Source organism: Pararge aegeria, chromosome 22 (genome assembly GCF_905163445.1).
Source record: "Pararge aegeria chromosome 22, ilParAegt1.1, whole genome shotgun sequence".
In the NCBI taxonomy this organism is placed as follows: Eukaryota; Metazoa; Arthropoda; class Insecta; order Lepidoptera; family Nymphalidae; genus Pararge; species Pararge aegeria.
The window spans coordinates 4,609,985-4,633,673 of record NC_053201.1 but is presented as its reverse complement, the minus strand read 5'-3'; the positions used below and the strand labels follow the sequence as shown (position 1 = coordinate 4,633,673).

At 35.8% G+C, this 23,689-nt stretch overlaps 6 non-coding genes across 6 annotated transcripts; 4 read left to right on the top strand and 2 right to left on the bottom strand.

Moving 5' to 3' along the window:
* Positions 1 to 12,623: 12,623 nt before the first annotated feature.
* Positions 12,624 to 12,695, bottom strand: Trnaa-ugc. The gene has a single exon. It is a non-coding gene; the product is annotated as a tRNA-Ala (tRNA).
* Positions 12,696 to 13,836: 1,141 nt separating this feature from the next.
* Positions 13,837 to 13,908, top strand: Trnaa-ugc. Its single transcript has one exon. It is a non-coding gene; the product is annotated as a tRNA-Ala (tRNA).
* Positions 13,909 to 14,585: 677 nt separating this feature from the next.
* Trnaa-ugc lies at positions 14,586 to 14,657 on the top strand. The gene has a single exon. It is a non-coding gene; the product is annotated as a tRNA-Ala (tRNA).
* Positions 14,658 to 16,692: 2,035 nt separating this feature from the next.
* Positions 16,693 to 16,764, top strand: Trnaa-ugc. Its single transcript has one exon. It is a non-coding gene; the product is annotated as a tRNA-Ala (tRNA).
* Positions 16,765 to 17,207: 443 nt separating this feature from the next.
* On the top strand, positions 17,208 to 17,279 carry Trnaa-ugc. The gene has a single exon. It is a non-coding gene; the product is annotated as a tRNA-Ala (tRNA).
* Positions 17,280 to 23,103: 5,824 nt separating this feature from the next.
* On the bottom strand, positions 23,104 to 23,175 carry Trnaa-ugc. The gene has a single exon. It is a non-coding gene; the product is annotated as a tRNA-Ala (tRNA).
* Between the last annotated feature and the right edge of the window lie 514 nt (positions 23,176 to 23,689).

The following is a 23,689-nucleotide window of genomic DNA, read 5'->3' as shown; positions in this document are numbered from 1 at the left end:
TACACTAATCTGAAATCTATTATATAAATATTTCGCGGCCTCAGAATAGGGGTTTGACAAGCTTATGTTAACATCAGCAAAGATTTTATTCTGAACCTCGCTACGGACACATTCCATCAGAATGTGATATACATCTTCCCTTACATCACTTACCAACAGGTGAGATTGCAGTCAAGGGCTAACTTGTAGTGGAATAGAAAAAAAAAGATGCAACTGGAAATAAATAAATATACTACGACAATACACACACCGCCATCTAGTCCCAAAGTAAGCGTAGCTTGTGTTATGGGTACCAAGATAACTGATGAATATTTTTATGAATAATATACATAAATACTTATAAATTATAATATACATATAAACACCCAGACACTGAAAAACATTCATGTTCTTCACTGAAACATTTACCAGTTGCATTTCCAAATAGCAAATATGACGGCCGATTGGCGCAGTGGGCAGCGACCCTGCTTTCTTAGTCAATTCCGTGGGTTCGATTCCCACAACTGGAAAATGTTTGTGTGGCTGGGTGTTTATTTGTATATTATAAGTATTTATGTAAATATTAATCAGTTATCTTAGTACCCATAACACAATCTACGCTTACTTTGGGGCTAGATAGTGATTAGTGTATTGTCGTACTATATTATTTATTTTGTTATTATATATTTATTACTTTTGCCCAGGAGTGTCAGGCTGATTATAACCGACTGGCGCATTTTGCAGCGACCCTGCTTTCCGAGCCCAGGCCGTGGGTTCGATTCCCACTACTGGAAATTTTTGTGTGATGAGCATGAATGTTTTTCAGTGTCTGGGTGTTTATGTTTATTTACTAAGAATTTATGTATATAATTCATAAAAATATGTATTAGTCATTTCAGTACCCATAACAGCTGCGATTACTTTGGGCCTAGATGGCGATGTGTGTATTGTCGTAGTATATTTATTTATTTATATTTATAGACTTAAAATTTATAGTTTTCCCATCTGGTCATACTTGCTAGAAGATCTTAGTGGAAATGCTTCTACAATCGACACCCCTACCAAGAACTATCAAGGCCAGTAGATTTAACACATTCCTTAGAAAAAAGCGAGCGTCCATCAAGATTGCATCGCCCTAAAAACTATGAAACATTAGAAATGCTCCTAAATTCTTCACACCTACTCGTCACATGGCGGGACCGAAACGTATAATACCTCTTAGTCCTTATTGTCCCGCTTTTTACTACAACAAAGGTACCGAAGCCAACGCGCCGAGTATTCGAGTCATCTGCGACATCGATTCTGTATCGATACCGAGGAATCCACGCCCGAAGCCGTGGAACATTGTCATATACAAGTAATTGTATATAATTGGTATTTCTCAAGAACAATGAGACGAAATTACCCTTTGAGTGAAATAATTACGGGGTTTTTTGCGTGTGCGAGTTCGCTTTGACAAAGGCCGGTGCTTTTCGGTTTTATTGGCGATTGTGATGTATCGGCTTTAGGATATGTTTCATTGAAACCATTTAGACCAACTTGTTTTAGTGGATCCATCTTAACGGTGAGATCGACAATTGAACTAAAGAAGTGGAAGCCGTAAGTTTTCTTCCTAAGTTATGAAACACGTTTCCTGATTTAATTGAGAACAAATTATATTTTCCCCTCACCTTTTTACCTTCGAACCGCGAGGCACCGGAAGGATCTGCATCTCTACGTGGTTGATATACCGCGGACGCGTACAAAGCGCTTTGCATCTTCGTTTCTGATTCGCACCGCAAGGATCTGGAATGCCCTTCCAGCTTCCTTTTTCCCATTACCTATAACATGAGTATATTCAAATCAAGAGTGAATGCGCATCTTCTAGACAAGCGCTCTTATACAAGGGGTATGACTACCAATGGCGTGCACAGGATTTTAGACCAGGGTATGCAAATAGAAGGAATATACCTTAAAATGGGGAAATCCTTTGCATTTATGAGATATACAAAAGATTTAGGGTAGGCATTGCTTTTGTGCTTGTATGAAGTGCACGCCACTGATGACTACCATACTCCCTAATCGGTTAGCCTGCTACGATCTTAGACTGGATCATTACTTACACTCACTAGTGATTGCAGTCAAGGGCTAGCTTGTAGACGAATAATAAAAAAACAAAAAACTTTCACCCCCTATTTATCCGTAATGTGTTTATAATTCATAGATGAGTTAGCCAGACATGTCAAATATTTTATTAAACCTAAAATTAGCTCGATAGATTATCTATTTTCCACAAGCTTATGCTTATAAAAACTTGACGTCAACAAGATGGCATTCTGATTCTTTAATATAAAAATAATACTATTTCATCTTTAAAATTAATCAGGTATTAATAAAGCATAATTATGTAACCTAATAAATAGCCTAGTTACTGCATTAAAAGTTTATTTATAAAATATTATTTAATACATCTTTTCTTACATCATTAATATAGGTCGCTCAATAGGCCATATTCCACGCATTATATAAAACGATCAGGCAAGCAGGTATTCCTAACAATTCACCGTTAAAGCAAGTAAGAGGTGCGTGACGGGGTTCGAACTCGGTCTCTCCGAAAGTTAAGCCGAAGTCCTTACCAACGTAACTAGGCTCTGATAACTTTACTAGGCTATCGCCACTTTTTCTTACATACTTCATACTAAAATGCCTGAGCGGATCTTGATAAAATTCCGTAAGGTCTTTGAACAGCACATAGAAAAAACATTCTAATAAGTCATTTTATAAACTAGATATGCCTGCGGCTGCGCTGGCGTATATCGTAGCATATAGCTGTACGATTAAAAAAAAGAGTGTGTGTACTTTTGTACACGCGTTAGAAGTTATACGTCTTTGGCGAATGGAAAAAAAATAACTAAAATACAGTCATTGTACTGTAGTGATTAACGATTAAAATTAATCAAAAAGATTTTATTGAAATATAAAATGTTTTATTAACGTAATAATATTTATTTATTCACACTGTTTGTACTGCTACGAAACACGTGTTCTAAATATAAAAATCGGTTTGCGCGCGCATCGTAAAAATTCACTCTCATCCTTTTTCTCCATCGCGCCAAAAGAAATATAACGTCAAAAAATAAATCTCTATTTTTAACATTTCATTTCTTAAAAGTAGTCTCTGACGGTTTCTAGGATTGAATCCGTGTACAAAATTACGTTAAGATTGATTGATCGTCAGTGGCGTGCTTAGACGGTATGCACAGGATATGCAGATCATATAAAATGAAGAAAATCTCCAGTACTAGTTATAAATACTTATAGGTCAGCTTTAGACCTTAAGTTTTTTATAACTTGTACAGGAGATTTTCTTTATATTAAATCATCTGCATACCCTGGGGATACCCTCTATGCACGCCACGTGATCGTTTAAGCCAAACCTACATATATTGCGAAACAAATGTTATTATGAATGATGTTATGTTCCGTAATAGATCCGTTCCGTTCCGTTCCCGGGATAGATTAGATCCTGTGTCCGACTCCGGGAACGAGCTGTTTCTGTGCCAAATTAGAATAGAACAGAATAAATTTTTATTGCTTTAACTGTGTACATTTTTTTGGTGCTGTACATGGGAATAGTTCTAACAGTTTGCCTCTTTCTTTCGTGCAATTGTCTTATATAATAAGATTTTATTTTGCGTATGACTAATATATTAACACTAAAAATTCTAAAGTATAGACACTAATTAAGAACTGTCACAAAAATTTTCTTTAATATTATAATATGCCTTACCGTTCATTGAGATTGTTGCAACGGTTGAGCGGAACAATCAAACAGACAAACAGAGACACATACACATTTGTAATATTAGCACGGACAGTGAATTTGTAAATGATTAAAAAAAATTACAGCAACTGATTAGTTCATAATTTAATTTACACTCGACCATTATGTTATAATTTTAAATGTATTTTTTTCAACGTTGTAATGTATTTAATTCATAAAACACTTGTTTAATTAATTCAATGCCATGTGAAAATTCAGAATTAATATATTTCAAGTGGGCCTAATTAATATAAGCACTTTTGCAATGTCAAGTATGTCTGTTTGTGGTGACTCTACCACCGATTCGGAAGGTAGTTTCTATCGAGAAGAAGCCGGTCAGAAACTCAGCAGTTGCTCTTTTCCAACATAACAAGAGACCAAAAATAAGTTCAACATTTAATATGTAACCCAGTAAGTTAGTAAGTTAAATCAAAAAAATTCAAAGAATAAGTCTAAATTTATCAGCTGTCTTTAATGAATAAACAAAATAAAGTTATCCTTGTTTCACGCAGCAACATTCGCATAATACTATTAGTAGTGAAGCAGGGATATCTACATTAACCGTGAACAGATGTAGTAAAGTCTTTCTCTCTCGATTTCCAAGTATTACGATGAACTCTCGATGACGATCCCCACGTTATCTGATGCAACGATAAGTATTAAATCAAACGAAGCCGCTTTTTCCAGCGCCATTGTTATTCATTAAAGCTTTAAATAAATGGGAAAAAGCTGCGAGTGGGGGGCTGACATAAACCGTGCCGATAAAAACCGTGGATTCCAATTTTAACATAAACCGAGTAAAAAACAGTATGGCCGCAGATTTTTCTGCACGATATCAGTATACGGATTCCATCTAGATTATGGCATGGTATTGGTACCTACCTTACCTTAAATTGTAGGTGACATTTTATATAGAACTACTTCTTTGAATAAATTGTTGTTTAACACATAATGCGGCAGATCGGATTATTGGCGTGGTGACTGAAGTGGCTGTAAAATCTTGTGATAATTCGTGATAATTCGTTTGCCCAAATTGGCCCTTGATTGCAATCTTAACTGGTGGGTGATAATTAAATCTAAGATGGTAACGAGAAACTATCGAGAATCTTTTAATGAATCTTGTGAAGTGGTTAACCTTTACAATAAAGGACATCTAAGTATCTATCACAATGCTTGAAGGACCAATTTCCTTAAACATGAATTTTACCAATCCGTCGTTTAATTCATGCTTAGTGTTTCGAACACAGATGAAAACTAACAGAAAATTTTTCAATGGATATTCTTTTAAGCGTACATATCTTTGAACCCGGACGAAATTTTGGAGATGCCCCTTATAAGGTTCAAAGTTTGTGATAAACGCAAGCTTATAGAAAAGACCGATTATAGTAATAAATGGGAAAATCCCTTTATGGAGCACTGGGTTGGTACACATTTACACGCCGAGTACTCAAGCTAATTATTTATTATTTATAGGTTTGGCTAATTTTAGTTTAAAATATGTAAAAAAGATAGTTGTTATAGTTGTAGCTATGGATTTTTATCATTAATAGGATTACGTAAATGATTAAAAACGCCTCGATATTAATTATTGCTCTAACCAGGTTGCTTTTTTAAAAGTTTTAAATGACAATGTGAAACACAAGGATAAGTTTGTTGTGGGCTTATTCTTCAGGTTGCATTTGGAACCCTCGAAGTTTTAGTTTTAAGTTTAAGATTGTAGTTATAGCCATCATCTCACTATTGTGTACACTTTTTTTCGGTTATGTACGCATTGCGTACGCGTGTGGTGATGGCAGATCAGAATTCAGTGATCTATACCTCATCTTCCCGCGCGTCTATACCTCATCTTCGTACGAGGTGACTCGGGGAGTACTACAACCATATACTGCGTTAACTTTCCTGTCTTCCTAGCATGGTGATAATGAAAATGTCCACAGTTGGACTTAGCGAGATGTCCTTGCTTTGTTGACTAAAGCTAATTTCAGGGTGTCGGTTTTTGTGACGGTGTGCGCGCGCATCGTAAAAATATACTGTCATCATTTTTCCCTTACGCGCCTAAAGAAGTTTAACTTCAAAAATATATGAATTTGACTTTAAGTTAGACCAACACACACCTCCTTTATTGGGCGAGCTTATTAACAATCAATAGGTATCTGAGTATGGGAAGTGAAAGCTATGAAGAAGAGTCATTATAGTTTGAGCCTATCGCACGGCGACAATGTCCTTTAATTACTTTAATTGGAGCATCAATAAGCCAAGATGGCGACTTATCTGATGAGTTTAATTAACCCGTACATTAATTACATTATAATTACCGTCGGACAATGACGCCACCTGTCGGCGGAATGCCGAACTAACGATCGATCGATCGGTGTATTGATCTGCCGCTGAAATGCGTTGCGCCCGCGCACCGTTCGTATTTGGAACAAAAACTGGCTAAGCGAGAGTCGGACTCTGTACCCTAATTTTCATCTATTGCCTATTATAAAGTTTAAATCGCTATTATAATATGAAGAGCTTATAAAAGTAGATGCACAGATTTTTCCATCGAATTAAGTAAATAAATGAATGAATATACTTTTATTGTACACCAAATAAAAAAGTAGTTACAGAGATACTTTTAAACATACAAAAGATAGGGCAAAAGTGTACAATTAGGTGGCTTTATCGCTACAAAACGATTTCTTCCAGGCGTATAAGAAGAAAAACATAGATATAAGGTGGTGCAATAAATAAAAAATAATATATCTAAGTCTTCGTAGAGCTTTTTGTGACAGAGCTCGTCTGGGGAAATACTTCTGTCATGCATATTTCTTCCACCAAGCAGTATCTCTGTGTTCCGGCCTGAATAACAGGTACATGAGACTAAGCACCTAAGAAGGTACGCCACAGGTTTATGAACATTATGTAGAACATGTTCCAAATTCAATATTAATTTTCAATTTGTCTAGCACAAAACATAATGTTACATTTATAATATAATATCTTAATTAAATTTAATTATATAATGTAACGTATGATGAAACTAACAAGACGGTCCCTATGAAAGTTCTTTTCGCAAGGCGTGCCATTATTAGTTCTTAAATAATACTGGCACGTGATCATAAAGAGGCTAAGACCCCAAACCTTTTTGTCTCATAAAAACTCAAGACTTTTAGAGCGTCAGGAGCAATAAGTTAACAAGACCAGATTTTCCTTAAATGGCATAAAAATAGGATCATGCCTCTTTCACTCATCATTCAATACATCATAGCATATTCAATTTCATCCCCCTAAACTTTGCTTCATCCCCATAATATTATTTCTGAACCAAATCTGAGCAAACCTTAGTGCTCAGATTTGGTTCAGAATAAAAATTATGAGGTTCGATTTTCACTCGATATTACGTACTTTAAAATGATTGTTTATTTAGCATGTAAGGGTAGATTCGTTACAATGTACAAGCGGTTAGGACGCAGCCATTTTTAAAATTAAATAACTCTATGAATTTCAGAATCATAAGGAAGACATCTTATCGTATCTTCCTTGCATGCCTTGCGAAGTATTCCAGAAAAATGTCTTAAAGATTTAGGATTAAATATTTAATTTTATTTCAAACCCTTTTGTCAATTTTAATGAAATGGGACTTAGGCGTTTAGTTCCATTTGAAACGGAACCCAAAGAGGAAAACTTGTGGTAGGAGCAATCGAAAGTTTTACTGTATTGTTAAAAAGCATTATCAAAGCGGTGATTGGAAAAAGTCTCGGCAGGTGCAAATTCTGCCGAGAGACCGTTTCGGTTTTAGTTTTTCATTTATTACTCTGGCTTTGTATTGATTAGGCAATAATATAAATCTTTGATTGTCATATAACAATTTAGAACTATTTACAAAGGTAGGAAAAAATGGCTAAGTAATAAAATATACAGTACTGTACCTATGGATTTTGTGTGACAAGCGTGACAAGTGTTTTTTCCAATATGCTGTCCGATGGCGAAGTCCCAGTAGACATTTTTGTCCAAAATCAAACAACAGATAAAAATTGTTAAAGGAATACCAAACCCGTGCAATGAAATAGTACCTACCTGCCTACCGGCACAAAAAAAAAAAAACAAATAGGCAAAGGCATTATGCATGAACAGCCGTATTCCATATTTTTATGGTATACTTATATACTGCCGCAGATACTTAATACTTACATTTTGGACTATAAACTTATTTGTAATGCTATGAAAGTATCTTGCGTCGCTTTAAATTTTCCTTTAGAGAAAAATGAAATGAATTAATTTCCATGGTGATATTTATTTCTAGAATTTCCAGTATCATATTTGTAACAAAATTTTTAACATATTGATGTGAAACTTCTTTAGAATCATTGTGATTTGAAACTCGATGAAACAAACATGCATCACGATGAAAATATATAAGTACATAAATGTTTTGATTTTAGTCGGCTAGAAAATTAGAAGGAAGGCATTATGCATCATACATTTTTTAGTTTTAGTTACCATTGAAACTAAATATTAACATTTTATATAAATAATATGTTAGTAGAAATATTTTTTATTAACAAATTTATTAATATTATTACTAACAAAATATGGAATTTTATTCTGAAATAAAAAAATATTATTATTTTATAATATTTTACATAAAAATATTTTTTAAGCTTGGTATAGATCCTAATAAAATATATATACCTTAATGTCACCCAACTTTTCGGAAATTTCACTTCTGCCGTGTGTGAATTGCATAGGATAATTTTTTGTTACAGAAATATTTTTTAAAGTTTGGTATGGTCTTTATAAAGTATGTACAATATAAACTAGCTTCAAAGTTTATAAATCGAATTTTACGATATGTAAAAGCGTACACTCAATTCCACAAAAGACTTCTGCACCATTCGTATTTGTATTACACTTGCAAATACATAAAGCTACTCGCGGTAGGTGAATTCCGAAGGCACTACGGCCCGTACGATGGCCGTTCGCAAATACAAAGGCTTAAGCGAAAGAAACGGAGCTTCCTTATACAAAGTTAATTTACTTAAATAATCGATAAATCTCGCACCCGGACTCCGAGGTCACAAAACGCACGAAACTCTCCTGATATAGAATGACAAAGATGCACCGCTGTTTGGAAATTAATTTCTTATAAGAATCCTAACCCTTATATTCTATACATATAATTAATTTGTAGACTTACGTAGAAATTTATGAAACTTATGTCTGTTTTGCTGTTCATTTGGTCGCGCATCACGTAAAAACTACTGTCAGGATTTGACTGCGATTTATCATATAGCCAGTGGGTACTCTAGACTAATTTATCACTTTATAACATAATATTATACCTAAATTATAAGCATTGAGATTATTTTGAAGATTTTTTTAATACTACACTAATAAACAATACTTATTTAAAAATTCATTTGCTAAATAAGTATTGTTTATTAAACAATACTTATTTAGCAAATGAATTTTTTTAGTTGAAGTCAAGGTTTTCATCAACAAACAAAAAGACTCGGATCCACGTCGCTTTGCCATCAAAACTAAAATCTTGTAACAATAAAAAAATGTAAATAGAACAGATGTAGAAGCGCGTGAAGAAAATATGTATGTCACTGAAGAAGTCAGTGAAATATATATTTTTTTGAACCTTCATTCTTGTGTTACGTAAAACTGTTGGCTGATAACTTACATTCTTGAGTTATGTGTATCAATGGCCACACCGCAGTATCTGCCGATAATCGGTATAACAAAATACGCGAAATCGTAAAAAGATCGAATGTATGAAACGGTGCGGACGCGGACGGACGGACGGACGGACGGCCGCAAGAAATCATTATTACTACGGAATCCATACAAATAATTGGCCCGTAAACATGTCAGGGCGGCGTCTCTGCCATGTATACTGCAGCAGGGTTGTCAAAAGCAAGGTTTTAAAACATTAAAACCTTGTATCATATAATGTCAGCCTTCTTCAACATCGAAGCCTATATAACCTATATATAAATATACATTATACCTACTAGCTTTTCCCGCGTTCTTCGTCTGTGTTTATTACGGTTTTTTTACAAATACCTACCGTGAGAAACGTTTGTTTTCCTGGGATAAAAGTCAATCTTACTCTCTGTCTGTGCGTCCGTCCGTCCGTCTACTAACTCTATGACAAAGTTCAAATTTATTGGTTGCTTAGTTAGGAAGTGAAGCAGGTGTACATTGCACTATTTTTGGCGAGTAGAGTTAAACTATTTTTGGCTTGGCTCAGGCTAATGATGATGGTCAAAACTATTAAACTGTTAAAAATAGGGACAGTTCGAGAGATCCCAGGTTGTTGATGGAGGGCTAAGTGAAAGGGCAGAGGACGAATAAGAAACCGTTGGATTTATGTAGTGGAGAGAGAAATTAGGGTTTTGGTAGTTCGGTCAAGTAAAGTCATCTTAGTGCCCATAACACAAGTTACGCTTACTTTGGGGCTAGATGGCGATGTGTGTATTGTCTTTAAAAAACTACCCAGGTCTGTTGAGCTTTGATGATGATGACTGTTCTATATAAGAATTTTGGAAGATTGTGTAAATATTTTTTTTTAATTTCCAACAAAGTATAGCCTGCAGAACCGAAAAAAAAACAGCCTATGGTCTAAAGTTTCAATAAAAAAAATGAGGGCTTAAAAATATAAGTGGAGAGCATCTTCCAAATGTCAGAGCGCGAAATGAATATCTATTGCGACGTTACTCCATGTTTATTCAGTAAAGAAAAAAAAAACCGTGTGTGTACTTATGTACATGCATTAGAAGTTATACTTGTTTGGCGTAACAAGATAAAAATCTTTTCAAATTTTGTATATAGAAAAAAAGCATTTAATACATTGAAAGATCTATCATCTAGTTATCTCATTATCGGACAACCAAGTGTCACTAACATTAAAGTATTAGATTTTTGAAAACATTAAATCACCAGATTAAGTCCGCAGACTTTGACAACAACTGAAAGTGTACAATGTCAAACCTTTTTTTGAAAAACTGAAATGTTGACTATAGCTAACTTCAGGGTGTCGGTTTTTTGTGACGGTGAGCGCGCATCGTAAAAAATTCCTCTTATCATTTTTCCCTCAAGCGCCAAAAGAAGAAGTAATTAATAGCTTCAAAAAAAAATGTCTATTTCATAATTTCGAACTGCAATAAATAAATATAATACGAAGTAAGCGTAGCTTCTGTTATGGGTACTAAGATGGCTGATGGATATTTTTATGAATAAATACTTAAAATATACATATAAACACCCAGACGCTGAAAAACATTCATGCTCATCACACAAACATTTTCCAGTTGTGGGAATCGAACCCACGGCCTTGGACTCAGAAAGAAGGGTCGCTGCAAACTGCGCCGTCAAACATATATTAGCCGCCAATAGTAGTTGTAAGTGGCCTAGGGTCTTATTGGTAAGACTCGTGGTTCAACCCTGCAGTGTATCCGCGTCCGTCAATGTCACATCAATAGAGTGGGTGCGGTTTTTTTGTCGATCGCTGACTCTCAGCTGAGTGCGACACTCTGTGATATCTTCATTGTTATCTATGGTGCGGTAATTTAGAGTTACAGCGTGTAATAGACAATGATTCCAATACTTTTGTGCACACACTCTAAATGAAACTAAATTGACAGGTACGAAAATAGTCTTGTAGTTTTCACAATCTTTCTTGTAGAAAAGATAGGCATTTATGTTCAACATAATTTGCACACATATCTAAACTAAACTTAATTGACAGGCCCACAAATAGTGCTTTCTTTTTTTACAATGTTTTCTGTAGAAACGATAGACATTTATGTTCAACATATTTTGCACACATATCTAAACGAAACTTAATTGACAGGCCCACAAATAGTGCTGTCTTTTTTACAATATTTTCTGTAGAAACGATATACATTTTTGTTCAAATTATTTTGCACACAAATATCTAAATGAAACTAAATTGACAGGTCCACAAATATGCTGTCTTTCTGACAATGTTTCCCGTAGAAAAGGTGTTAGTGAATAATGTACAAAAAATTTGGCACGGCCAATGAAAGATCTAATGTACCTAATCTAAATTGCAAGGTCTTAAAATAATAATAATGTTTCTATTAGTTCCTGTTAACTAATAATAAAAAATAAATGAAATGAAATGGAAATACAGTTTATTGTAAAGAAACAAGGAATATGTATAAGCTAAAAGAAAGTAGAATAGTCAGCCTGGGTACATGATATAAGTAAGTTTATGTGATGCGTATCATGTGGTTAAATCTATGCAGATAAATAAATAGAAAGGTATTTCTTTAATTTTGAAATAATCTCTCATTGAGCTCAGATAATTACTTAAACAATAGTCAGTGTAATATATATCTCGAAGAAATCTTGCGTGATAGATTAATTCAAAATATAACTTTAATATTTACAAAAAAATTTAATATAGTTAGATAAATAATTGTGTTAATTTCAATTGTTTGTTTTTTAAATACAACCTAAAATAAACTATGTAAAAGTAGTAAAACTAAATAAAACGTCTTCGAAACCACCGCAGCGAGGCACAGTTCCAAAGATGCTGGCAGCGTTGCCCCTTTGGATGGCCAAACTAATTCGCTGGCCAAAGTAACTGCCAGCTCTAAGATAAATAAATAGTTTTATAATTTTGGTGTGCCCTATTAATAAATCTATGAGGTATTTTGCAATTGGATTTGGCTAACCGATAAGGATTTGATGCAGTTTTGAGACAAAGCGTGCAAACGAAATAACTAAACAAGTGTTTTTCTTAGTTGTTTAATTTGCACATAAAAGCCAAAAATAAAAATATTAAATTAAACATTTAAGAGAGGTTTACTTAAAAAAAGGCTGGAGATGCCGGGGATCGAACCCGGGGCCTTTCACATGCAAAGCGAACGCTCTACCACTGAGCTACATCCCCGTTGATATAATAGTGTGAAAGCCTTCAATTGAAACAGAATTGTATAAATAATATAATATCTACCTATAAACTATTGGTTTAGTGGCTAGCATGTTTAACTACGGATTACAAGGTTCTGAGTTTTATTTCCGGATCCGGCTGGTATAAGATATTTAAAAAATCTCAATACCAGTCCGGAGTTAAGTTAAATTGGCGGTGGCCGCCCCGTGCCTCGGAGTACACGTCAAACCGTCGGTCCTGGTTTTTATTACAAATAATAATTACAGCCCACCAACCGTTATTAGAGCAGCACGGTGGGTCAATGCCCTAAACCCTTCTCTCCTATGAAAACGGAGGTCATTAAGAGGGTACTGAAAATTTCTTGACAGCCTGACCTCAAATTTTTAACGGAAGGTTGTGGTCGACCCGTGGAACAAACCATCAAAAAAGTTATGTTTTTTGATGACGACGAACGTTAACGAAAAAAAAAAATGTGAGCGCTATGAATTCACCAGAAGGTTCCGGGTTCGATTCCCGACAGGGGCAATTTGAGGCAAAGGGCTTTGGGTGTGGCTACTTACCACCCTACCGACAAAGACATGCCGCTAAGCGTAAATCGGTGTTCCGGTGCGACGCCGCGTAGAAATCGATTAGGGGTATGACTACCTTTACTATTACTTACCACCAGGTGAGATTGCAGTCATGGGCTAATTTGTAGTAAATTAAAAAAAAAATGTGCGTCTAAATATCACTTGTTTCCACGGTGAAGGAACTCATCGTGAGGAAACCTGCATACCTGAGAGTTCTCCATACTGTTCTCAAAGGCGTGTGAAGTCCACGCACTGGGCCAGCGTGGTGGACAACGGCCTCAAACCCACCACCCATTGTGGGTTAATATATGATGATGGTTTGACATGAGGACAGGTTAGCTTGTCATCATCTTAGGATCACAAGAGCTAACTTATATTTAGTGGTTTTCTAACCTCTTAGCAGAAAACGCAATACTTTACCCAACGTTTTTTGGCCTGACCCGGGAATCGAATCCGGGACCTAATGCAACGTAGTTAAACAATCTAACCTAAAAAGATCGACGAGGCAGATTATTATTACATATGAATACGTAATTTATGCTTGCTTCAGGTTTTTATATGTTAATGTCATCGGGGATGTAGCTCAGTGGTAGAGCGTTCGCTTTGCATGTGAAAGGCCCCGGGTTCGATCCCCGGCATCTCCAAATTTTTTTATTATATTAATTAAAAACAATGTTTATGATCATACTAAGGATATTTTTGAGGAAGTTTAGAAAGAGACTAGCTGACCCCAGCGCCATCTGTCGGGCGGATTTATGAATCTAAACCATCCAGGGTGCGACCCAAATGTATACCGAAAAATTCATGCAAATCGGTCCAGCCGTCTAGGAGGAGTTCAGTGACATACACACGCACAGAAGAAATATATATATTAAGATATGCACAGGTTTTCGTTTTTGACTGACCAAAGTTTTCTTTATTTCAATTTTTATTATTTTGAATGACGTTTGGTCTGAAGGTTGGTTGGTCTTGGTTCTTAATGACAAGGTTGCTTGGAAGCATCCGGCTCCGCTTTCATCTCTCACAAGATAGAAAAATGAATGCTAAAATGTAAAATGTAAATTTTTGATGTTGGAAAAGAGCAACTGCTGAGTATCTTGCCGGCTTCTTCTCGGTAGAATCTGCCTTCCGAACCGGTGGTAGAGTCACTACAAACAGACAGACTTTCGTTGACGTTCCAAAGTGCTTATATTAGGCCTACTTGAAATAAATGAATTTTGAATTTGAATCGGTCAGTTCCATGGGTCACCCAAAAACTACACATATTATATTTACAGCTGTATACATATATATATCTATATTTTTCTATATATATGTCATAGGGGATGTAGCTCAGTGGTAGAGCGTTCGCTTTGCATGTGAAAGGCCCCGGGTTCGATCCCCGGCATCTCCAACTTTTTGCTTTCTTATAACATTTATAATTTTTATTAATTTATATACAACGACAACGCACACATCGCCATCTAGCCCCAAAGTAAGCGTAGCTTGTGTTATGGGTACTGAGATTGATGAATATTTTTATGAATAATATACGTAAATACTTATAATATACATATAAACACCCAGACACTGAAAAACATTCATGCTCATCACACAAACATTTTCCAGTTGTGGGAATCGAACCCACGGCCTTGGACTCAGAAAGCAGGGTCGCTGCAAACTGCGCCAATCGGCAGTCAAACAAATAACATTGCATTTAGCTCATGAGAAGCGTTCAGTGACAATGTTGGTATCGGTAGGTTCCATGGGTTTTGTCCACCCAAGACGTTTTCAACTCGCCTAAAGAAGTTTTCCCTTCAAAAATGGATTTATCAAGGTTTTAATTGGAATACTTAAGCGGTGATAGCCTAGTGGGTAAGGCTTCGGATTTCCTTGCGTGGAGACCGAGTTCGAGCCCCGGCATGCACTACTGACTTTTCGGAGTTATGTGCGTTTTTAATTTAAGTAATTTAATTATCACTTGCTTTAAAAGGTGAAGGAAAACATCGTTGGGAAATCTCTATGCCTGAGAGTTCTCCACAATGTTGTCAACGGCGTGTGAGGTCTACCAATCCGCACTTGGGCAGCGTCGGCCTAAACCCAGTGGCGTGCACTCCATATAACCACAAAAGCACTGCCTACCATGAAATTGATATATAACTCGTATAGAAGACGATTTTTTGACGGTTCATGCAATTTTCCCGGTGAATGCATACCCTGGTAAGATACTAAGTGCACGCCATCGCCTAAAGCCTTCTCATTCCGAAAGTAGACCCAAAGTAGTTGACAATAAATGGGTTGATGATGACGAATGTTAATACTTAAAAAAAAACTATTATGATTAACACCGAAGAACTTCCTTACCGTCTTATATAAACATATGAATGTTACTTTCGTTATATTTATATAATTAAGACCCATTGTTTTAAATGATCTTCTATTATCTATTATTTACACAGATGGCTTAGCCATAGACTAGACATACGAGTAGATACCATTGCGTAATATTTAAGTCGGTACGTCACCATTCAGCAAAGGAGGTCGCCAGGAGGTCGCCAAGGAGGCCGCAAAACTGCATCTTGCGACCTCGTTGGCTCAGTGGTGAGCGTTGTTTATAAGTGGGAGGTCCCGGGTTCGAACCCAGGCGGGAGATATTTTGATTTGGAAAATGTTTCGTCTGGTATGGTAGAATGTTTAACATAACTCTACCATACCCCTAACAGGTTCCGTCCTGCCCAAGGGTCAGAGGTAGCAATAAAGCTTTTCCACCACGCCAAAAAAAAAAGGCTCGCTACCTGCTTAGACTGCATCATTACTAAGAATTAGGTGAGTTTGCAGTCTAGGACATACAAGAGAGAATACAGAAATTATAAATTACCAAACTGCTCCCGCCGCATGTCGAACCCGGAACCTCCTACTTTTAAGACCACTGCCATCACCATTGCGCCAAAGACATTGTCAAACTGTGGGCACGTACTAAAAATATTTATCAACTCTTAACTTTTTTTACTGACTTGTTTTTTTAAGGTTTAAGTTGACGAATTTATTTATCGCCATCAACTCACTCCTATGTCATATTTTACATGTAATGTATGCATCAAAAGTGCCATCTATGTGCCTATTTGAATAAATAAATATTTGACTTTGACTTTGACTTTGAATCATGGACCTCGTGATTCGTAGTTAGATTAGCTAAGCACTAGATTTTAGATTTTTGTCTGGTGGGAGGTTTCTGCCTTGGTAGTTAACACCGTACCGACAAAGACATGCCGTTAAGCGATTTCGCGTTCCGGTACGATGTCGCGTAGAAGCCGATTAGGGGCTTGCGCGTTACCATTTTCGACTGCATCTACTAAAACTAAAAACTAGATACACGAAACCACTTATTATGACGTATGTAGAGTTAAATTATTTATGTTTGGTTCAGGCTTTTATATGTTAATGTCATCGGGGATGTAGCTCAGTGGTAGAGCGTTCGCTTTGCATGTGAAAGGCCCCGGGTTCGATCCCCGGCATCTCCAACTTTTTGCTTTTTTGTAACTCACTTTTAACTGCCTCTTCGATGTTATTAGCCTGATTAACTACGATTCACCCCCAAAACCTTCCGTTAAAAAATTGCTGTCAAGAAATTTTCAGTACCCCCTTTGATGACCTCCAGGGCATTGACCCACCATGCTGCTCCAATAACGGTTGGTGGGCTGTAATTATTATTTGTAATAAAAACCAGGACCGACGTTATGACATGTTCTCCGAGGCACGGGGTGGCCACCGCCAATTTAACTTAACTTCGGACTGGTATTGAGATTTTTTAAATATCTAATGCTAGCCGGACCCGGAAATCAAACTCAGGACCTTGTGATCCGTAGTTAAACATGCTAGCCACTAAACCAGTAGTTTATAGAAAGATATTATATTATAAATATAATGATGTGTCAATTGAAGGCTTTTACACTGTTATAACATCGGGGATGTAGCTCAGTGGTAGAGCGTTCGCTTTGCATGTGAAAGGCCCCGGGTTCGATCCCCGGCATCTCCAGTACTTTTTATTATAGTTTTTATAAATATTAATGGCGAACCTTGAAGTTATTTTTCAATGCTATTTTAAGTATACTAGGAACTAAATATGGTTGTTGATCAAAATTAGTATATTTATGCAGGTAATCTTTGCTTTATTTTAACTCAATCTTTATCTCGATAAAGATTTTTACTCAAACTCATGGTTTTTTTGAATTTAGTTTTCTTTACTAATCTATACATATGTAAATGTTATATTGGTGTGTGTACGGTTCAAAAACTCAAAAAGTTCTGCACCGATCGAACTGAAATTTTAGCATGATATATCATCAAGGTTTTATTTATCTATTTTTCTGAACCATTCAATCACAACGTGCCACAGCGAAGCGTGGCAGGGTACAACTAGTTATATATATATATATTTATTAAATAATTATTAATTGATACAGATAAAATATGTTTAATTTAAATACAAATACAACGTGACATTGCCACGAGAACTAAGAAAAACGATATAATCACATCAGGTTCAAATTGTGATGTTGGAATTGTTTTAACAACAAATGTATTCAAATTTTCATGCATAAAGAAAAAGTTTGAATGAATTACTTACGCTTTGAAATAAAGAATATCTAAATGTATGGTATAGCCCGAGGCGCTATTAAAATAATAGATTAAAAAGAGGCGGCCGAAGTCGTCCTATCTCTGTCGCACTGTATACGGACCGAGAAGGAAGCCCACCTAATGGTTATGTGGAAAATCATCGCCTTTAAACAGAGCAACCCTTTTCAGGTCATAAGCATCATAAGAAGGGTTTTAGGCCGTTGGAACACTTAAAAAACTTTTTTTTTATATATATTAATAGCGGGCAAGTGGGTCACCTGATGTTAAGTGATCAATGCCGCCCATAAACATCTGCAGTACCAGAGGACCGTTGCGTTGCCGGCTTTTAAGGATTTTTTTTATCCTGCAAAGTGTTGCCCTGTGACCACCAACCTGAGGCAAAGGTGTTAAGCCTCATGGGCCTGTAATTTGACGGCCCATTGGCGCAGTTTGCAGCGACCCTGCTTTCTGAGTCAAATGCCGTGGGTTCGATTCCCACGACTGGAAAATGTTTGTGTGATAAACATGAATATTTTGCAGTATCTGGGTGTTTATCTGTATAATATAAGTATTTTATGTATATTATTCATAAAAATATTCATCAGTCATCGTAGTGCCCATAACACAAACTACGCTTACTTTGGGGCTAGATGGCGATGTGTGTAGGTATTGTCGCTGTATATTTATTATTATTATTTTATTATTATTATTAATTTCAACGGCAACCACGCCCTTCAGACCGGAACACAGTTTAGCGGGAAACCTGTGTTATTTAGATCGGAATTTGTCGGAGTTATAGTGTAAAATCGTCAAATACTTTCGTCCCCTCTCCCAAAGGGACCGAACTTAATGTCGGGATAAAAAGTATCCTATTACTTCTAACACTTCCCAGATTATGTGTACAAAGTTTCATGAGGATCGGTCAAGTAGTTTTTGCGTGAAAGCGTAACAAACAAACTTACATTCACATTTATAATATTGTTTTGAGGCAGAAATAAGCATAGCGGTGGAAGGTACTTCCCCGGACGAGCTCTACTACTAAGTACTTATATGGGGTTTGTACACAGTGCCGGATTGACAACGTAGCAAGAGTAGCAATTGCTACGGGCCCCGCGCGAAAGAGTGCCCCGCAAATTTAATACCGCTCTATGGCTGACTGACTGAGTAACTGACTGACTGACAGACACGCACACGCAGCAGACATCGCCTATGGTAATTTACTACACTATTAATTACCCACAAAATTGTAACCTATAGATAGCAAACACGTATTGTATTTAAGGTACGTATTTCAGATACGTTTATACGTATTTAAGATACTTTTTTTTATTTTTACCACTTAAATATATTAAGAACTTATAGCTCTTTTAAAGAATTTGCTACGGGCCCCGCACTTGCTTACTCAAGCACTGTTTGCACATCATGTGATAAAAATGTAAGATTGGGTTTTTCAAACTTGGGACTTATTTTTTTGGTTTTGGCATCGTGATTATTTGCGCCTATCCTTTTGACGTTTACTCTCCTTGGGGAAGCACTTTTTGGGGATTTAACCGCCACCTTTCGTTCCAAAGGGGTAAGGTAAAAGGTTGTAAGCAGTGACGTGCACAGAGGGTAGGTATGCACAGGGTATGCAGACTATATAAAATTAAGAAATTCTCCAGTGCGAGCTATAAAAAACTTAAGGATAATCTTAATATTGCAAGAGTTATAAAAATCCTACCTATGTGTATAACTCGTACTGGAGACTTTCTTCATTTTATATCGTAGTGTAAATGGTAAATCCTCTCAGAAAATGCAAAAAATCGAAAAAACCTCGAATTCGAATTTTTTTTTTTAAATTATTTTTCATAAATTTTGAACATATTTTAGATTCATTCAAAATATATCTTAAAGACATAAAAAACATAGCTAAAAATATAAAAACAATATATTTTGAATATATCTGAAATATATTTGAAAATCGACCAAAAGTTTGTTATTAAAACTACCGACGAAGATGTGCCGCGTCAATATTGCAGCCAAGGGACCTCCCACTTAGAAAACTACATCGCTCAGCGTCAGGGAGGTCGTCAAACGTCAACGTGTTTTCTTCTCGACCGTTATGTATTGCTTCATATTGCACGGTACGGTACCCTCTGTTCGCTAGTTCAATTCAAACTTACCCAGTTTTTCATTCTACCCGTAAGTATCACCCGAAACTGCCTTCTGGTACCGTCTACGTACAGATCAATACAAGCACGTGACTTGAGTTCCAACTCTTAGGACCGTACGCTTGGCGGCATTCAAATCCGTACACTTCACTATAGCTCTTCATATGATTAGAAATAAAGGTGATTGTCCTATGAAGCTACGGGTTGTAAGGTAGGGTGTACACGGAAGAAAATTTCATAAAAAGTGTAATCCGCACGTTAGCGCTTAACTACTCTGTTTTTAACGAGTCCTTTGGAAGGTGTTTTTGTGCTTTTTAATGGAGTTTTGTGGTTTGATTTGAAACCAAGCTGCATAACATACTTCCATGAACATGAAAGTTAATTTACTATACTTCGCTAGAATTAGGAGAATCTGTCATATCAACCAATTACCGGTCCAATACAGCACGGGTCTCTTCCCACAATGAGAAGGGTTTAAAGTCGTAGTACACCACGCTGGCCCAGTGCGGATTGGTGGACTCAACACACCTTTGAGAACATTATGTAGACCTCTCAAGCATGATGCATTTCTCACGATGTTTTTTCTTCACAAAGGCATTTATTCCCATAAAAAGACCGAAGTCACTTACATAGGAAACTTAATTTTCTGTAATAAATTAATTCGCCATTAGACTAAGCTAAATTCAATTTTACTATTATCATAAATAACTCGTTAATTTATAGGTATTACTCAATATATAAGAAGCTTATTTAGTTTTGAATACATTGAATGAGTTTACATATATAGGTATAGGTATTAATTTTATATAAAATTTGGCGCCTTCAAAGGTAAGGGATTTTTTTACCATATTTTGTTCTAGTTCTAGGTAAGAAGGAAGCTACGACGGGTTTTATTTTTCTATTTTGTGAAAGTGATATTAGTGTGGAATGTTATATTTATTGATTTTCTAATAAAGCTGCACGTCCTATATATATATATATATATATATATAATTGATGAAAGTTCATTATTTTAGTATCACTATAAATTTTTTTTGGTGGAAGTTCGAAAAGGATATTGTAGAAGAGTTTTTAATATTTTATTTTGAGCAGTTTGCAGATGAGCTAATCCAGTTTTGGTGGCGCTTCCCCGGGCAAGCGTAGCCCTAACGTGCTTGCGAGGCACGGGGGTGTAGGTACAGTTTTCGAAAAAAATTAAAAATTCACATATTCGGGAATCGAATCCAGGACTGTGTGACAAGGCGAAAAAGCTTACCACTAGGACTCTGCCACGAAAATTCTTTATTTTTTAAAATTTTCAGTAAGGCTTGAATTTCGGTGGATCTTCCGAGCTTTATCGATTCCCCGCCTACGCTCTTCGAATACCTAATGTGAGGCTTTGCAAACTTTTATCTGCGGTTCATGGGAATTCTATTGCATATAAAATAAAGGTGATTTCTGTTTATTTATATGAAATTGGTGCTGGTTTTGTAGAAGGTCAAAAAATGCTTCAGGAATGTTGGTTGTGAATGGGAAGTCCTGAATTCAGTCTCATATTATTTTATACCTAATAAGGAGTTTATTTGTTTCTAAAACGTACCCTTTTTAACTCGAGAATACTAAACCTTTTTTGATGAAACTTTCAGGAGAGGTAACGTGAATTCAATACCTTGTAAAAAGGAAAATAAATGTATAATTTTGAAAAACATTTTCAATTTAATTTTCTATCTCATTTTCATTTTTTTAACCCTAAGGGTAAAAATGTTTAGTGCCTAATAACTAATAAAAACTTCTTTTGAAGTCTAGGTATTTCAAAAATAGAACAGTCATCGCCCTGAAATAAAATTCAACAAAAGAATTCCTTTGCCATCAAAAATATTATGAAAAAAAGCAAACAAACTACGCCGTAGCGCCGTAGCTCATAAAACTAGCTTATTCTGTAAACCAATTTATTATCGCTCGCCAGAATTCGCACGTCGATACCACGCCCATCGCGCCCGCGTCCCCACGCCTTCCCCGCACGTTCCGCCGCCAATGAGCGCGCGACATTTGAATTTCAAATCGACGCTCGCTCGATATAGCCGTTTCGCTCGTTCCGTTGCGATCGTTTGACAGAACAGCGTTGATTTTAAATGCGAGGCGTTCTATTTTTGGAAATAATGCGTCAATTGAATATATATAGCGTTGCGCTGTGAAATATAATGAAATGATCGAAATAGAATATGTAGATTTCAGATATTCTTTTTGCAGAATAAGGTTCCAAAAATGTTAGTATGAAGGTTAAAATATAAGGAGGTTGTTCTTAAAAAAAAAACTATACCTAATCAAATATTGGTGTAATTTATCTTTACTTAAATTAAATGGACATGTCTAGAAGGTCTAGAAGTAGCGTTGCCATTTCGACGTTTTTTCTCGTGGAAAACAATTTTTGGGAGTGTCAATGAAAAATCGTATTAGAGAATAAAGACTTTTTCTTAAAGTCCCAATGCTCAAATAAATTTTTAAGGACCTAAATCGAGTTCTTTTTTAAAAATAAACTGAATAGAACAACACCTTGCAATTATGACGTTCTATTTTCGAAAATAGAGCGCTTTAATCAATAGCTAATTATATTAAAATGTTAAGTACCTACCTACAATATAGGCAATCAAACGTAATTTTAAATTAATATTTAAATAATTGAATTTTTCGTCGTTTCTGGACACAATACATACCTTGTCATTTTCTTTTGTTACCATTTATTAAAGGAATATTTGATAATAAATCTGCACTGAATAAGTGAATTAAGCCAACATATTTATGCACGGGCATGCAGAATTTTGGGGTGAAAAAATGGTTTATGTACCAACCCCTTTTGGTAATCCTTTCAAAAGGATAAATTGTTTTTCATTAATATCTGGGTATGTAAATACTGTGGATAGGTATAGTATTGTATGAAACGAATGTATTATTTGTATACAGCTGCATTTAAAGTGAACATTCTCCGATTTCAGCAAAGTATTTTTTTAGTATTGCACAATAAAGTAAAATTTTGAATAACAAAAAATAACAAATGGATATCAATATCCTGTGTTGATATTTATAGCTAGCGTTATTTTTAGGGAATACAAAAAGTGGAGATGCCGGGGATCGAACCCGGGGCCTTTCACATGCAAAGCGAACGCTCTACCACTGAGCTACATCCCCGATAGTACTACAATGTAAAAGTATAAGTTGTATTACTAACTAAGTTGGTTTAAAGTAATTTTATCAGCTGGGTAAATATTAGGTACACAAGGAATAGGTATTTTTGACAATTTCTTAAACAAATTAAGCAGATGTTTTTATAATCTATAGCGTACCCAGCCCGCTTCGCCGGATTTCGCTTTATTTTATTTAAACAATAAACTTACATCATTACATTTTTAATTAAAGTCTCATAATATATTAAATCATTTATTTCTCTCCGAATTCATTCTATTCTATTCTCTTCTCGAGCGGGTGAAGATCATTATCTACACCCATGTACACCCAACAACAGAATATCATCATAGTAAATAAAAGCTGTATTTGACAGTTTGACAGTTCAAAAATAGGAGTGCTCTGATCGTCACCAAACTTTACAGGATTACTAGCCAGGTCAATCCGGAGATTCCCTGAAAGTTTCATTGAAATCGGTTCCGTCGTTTCGGAGCCTATACGGAACATACCCACACACTTT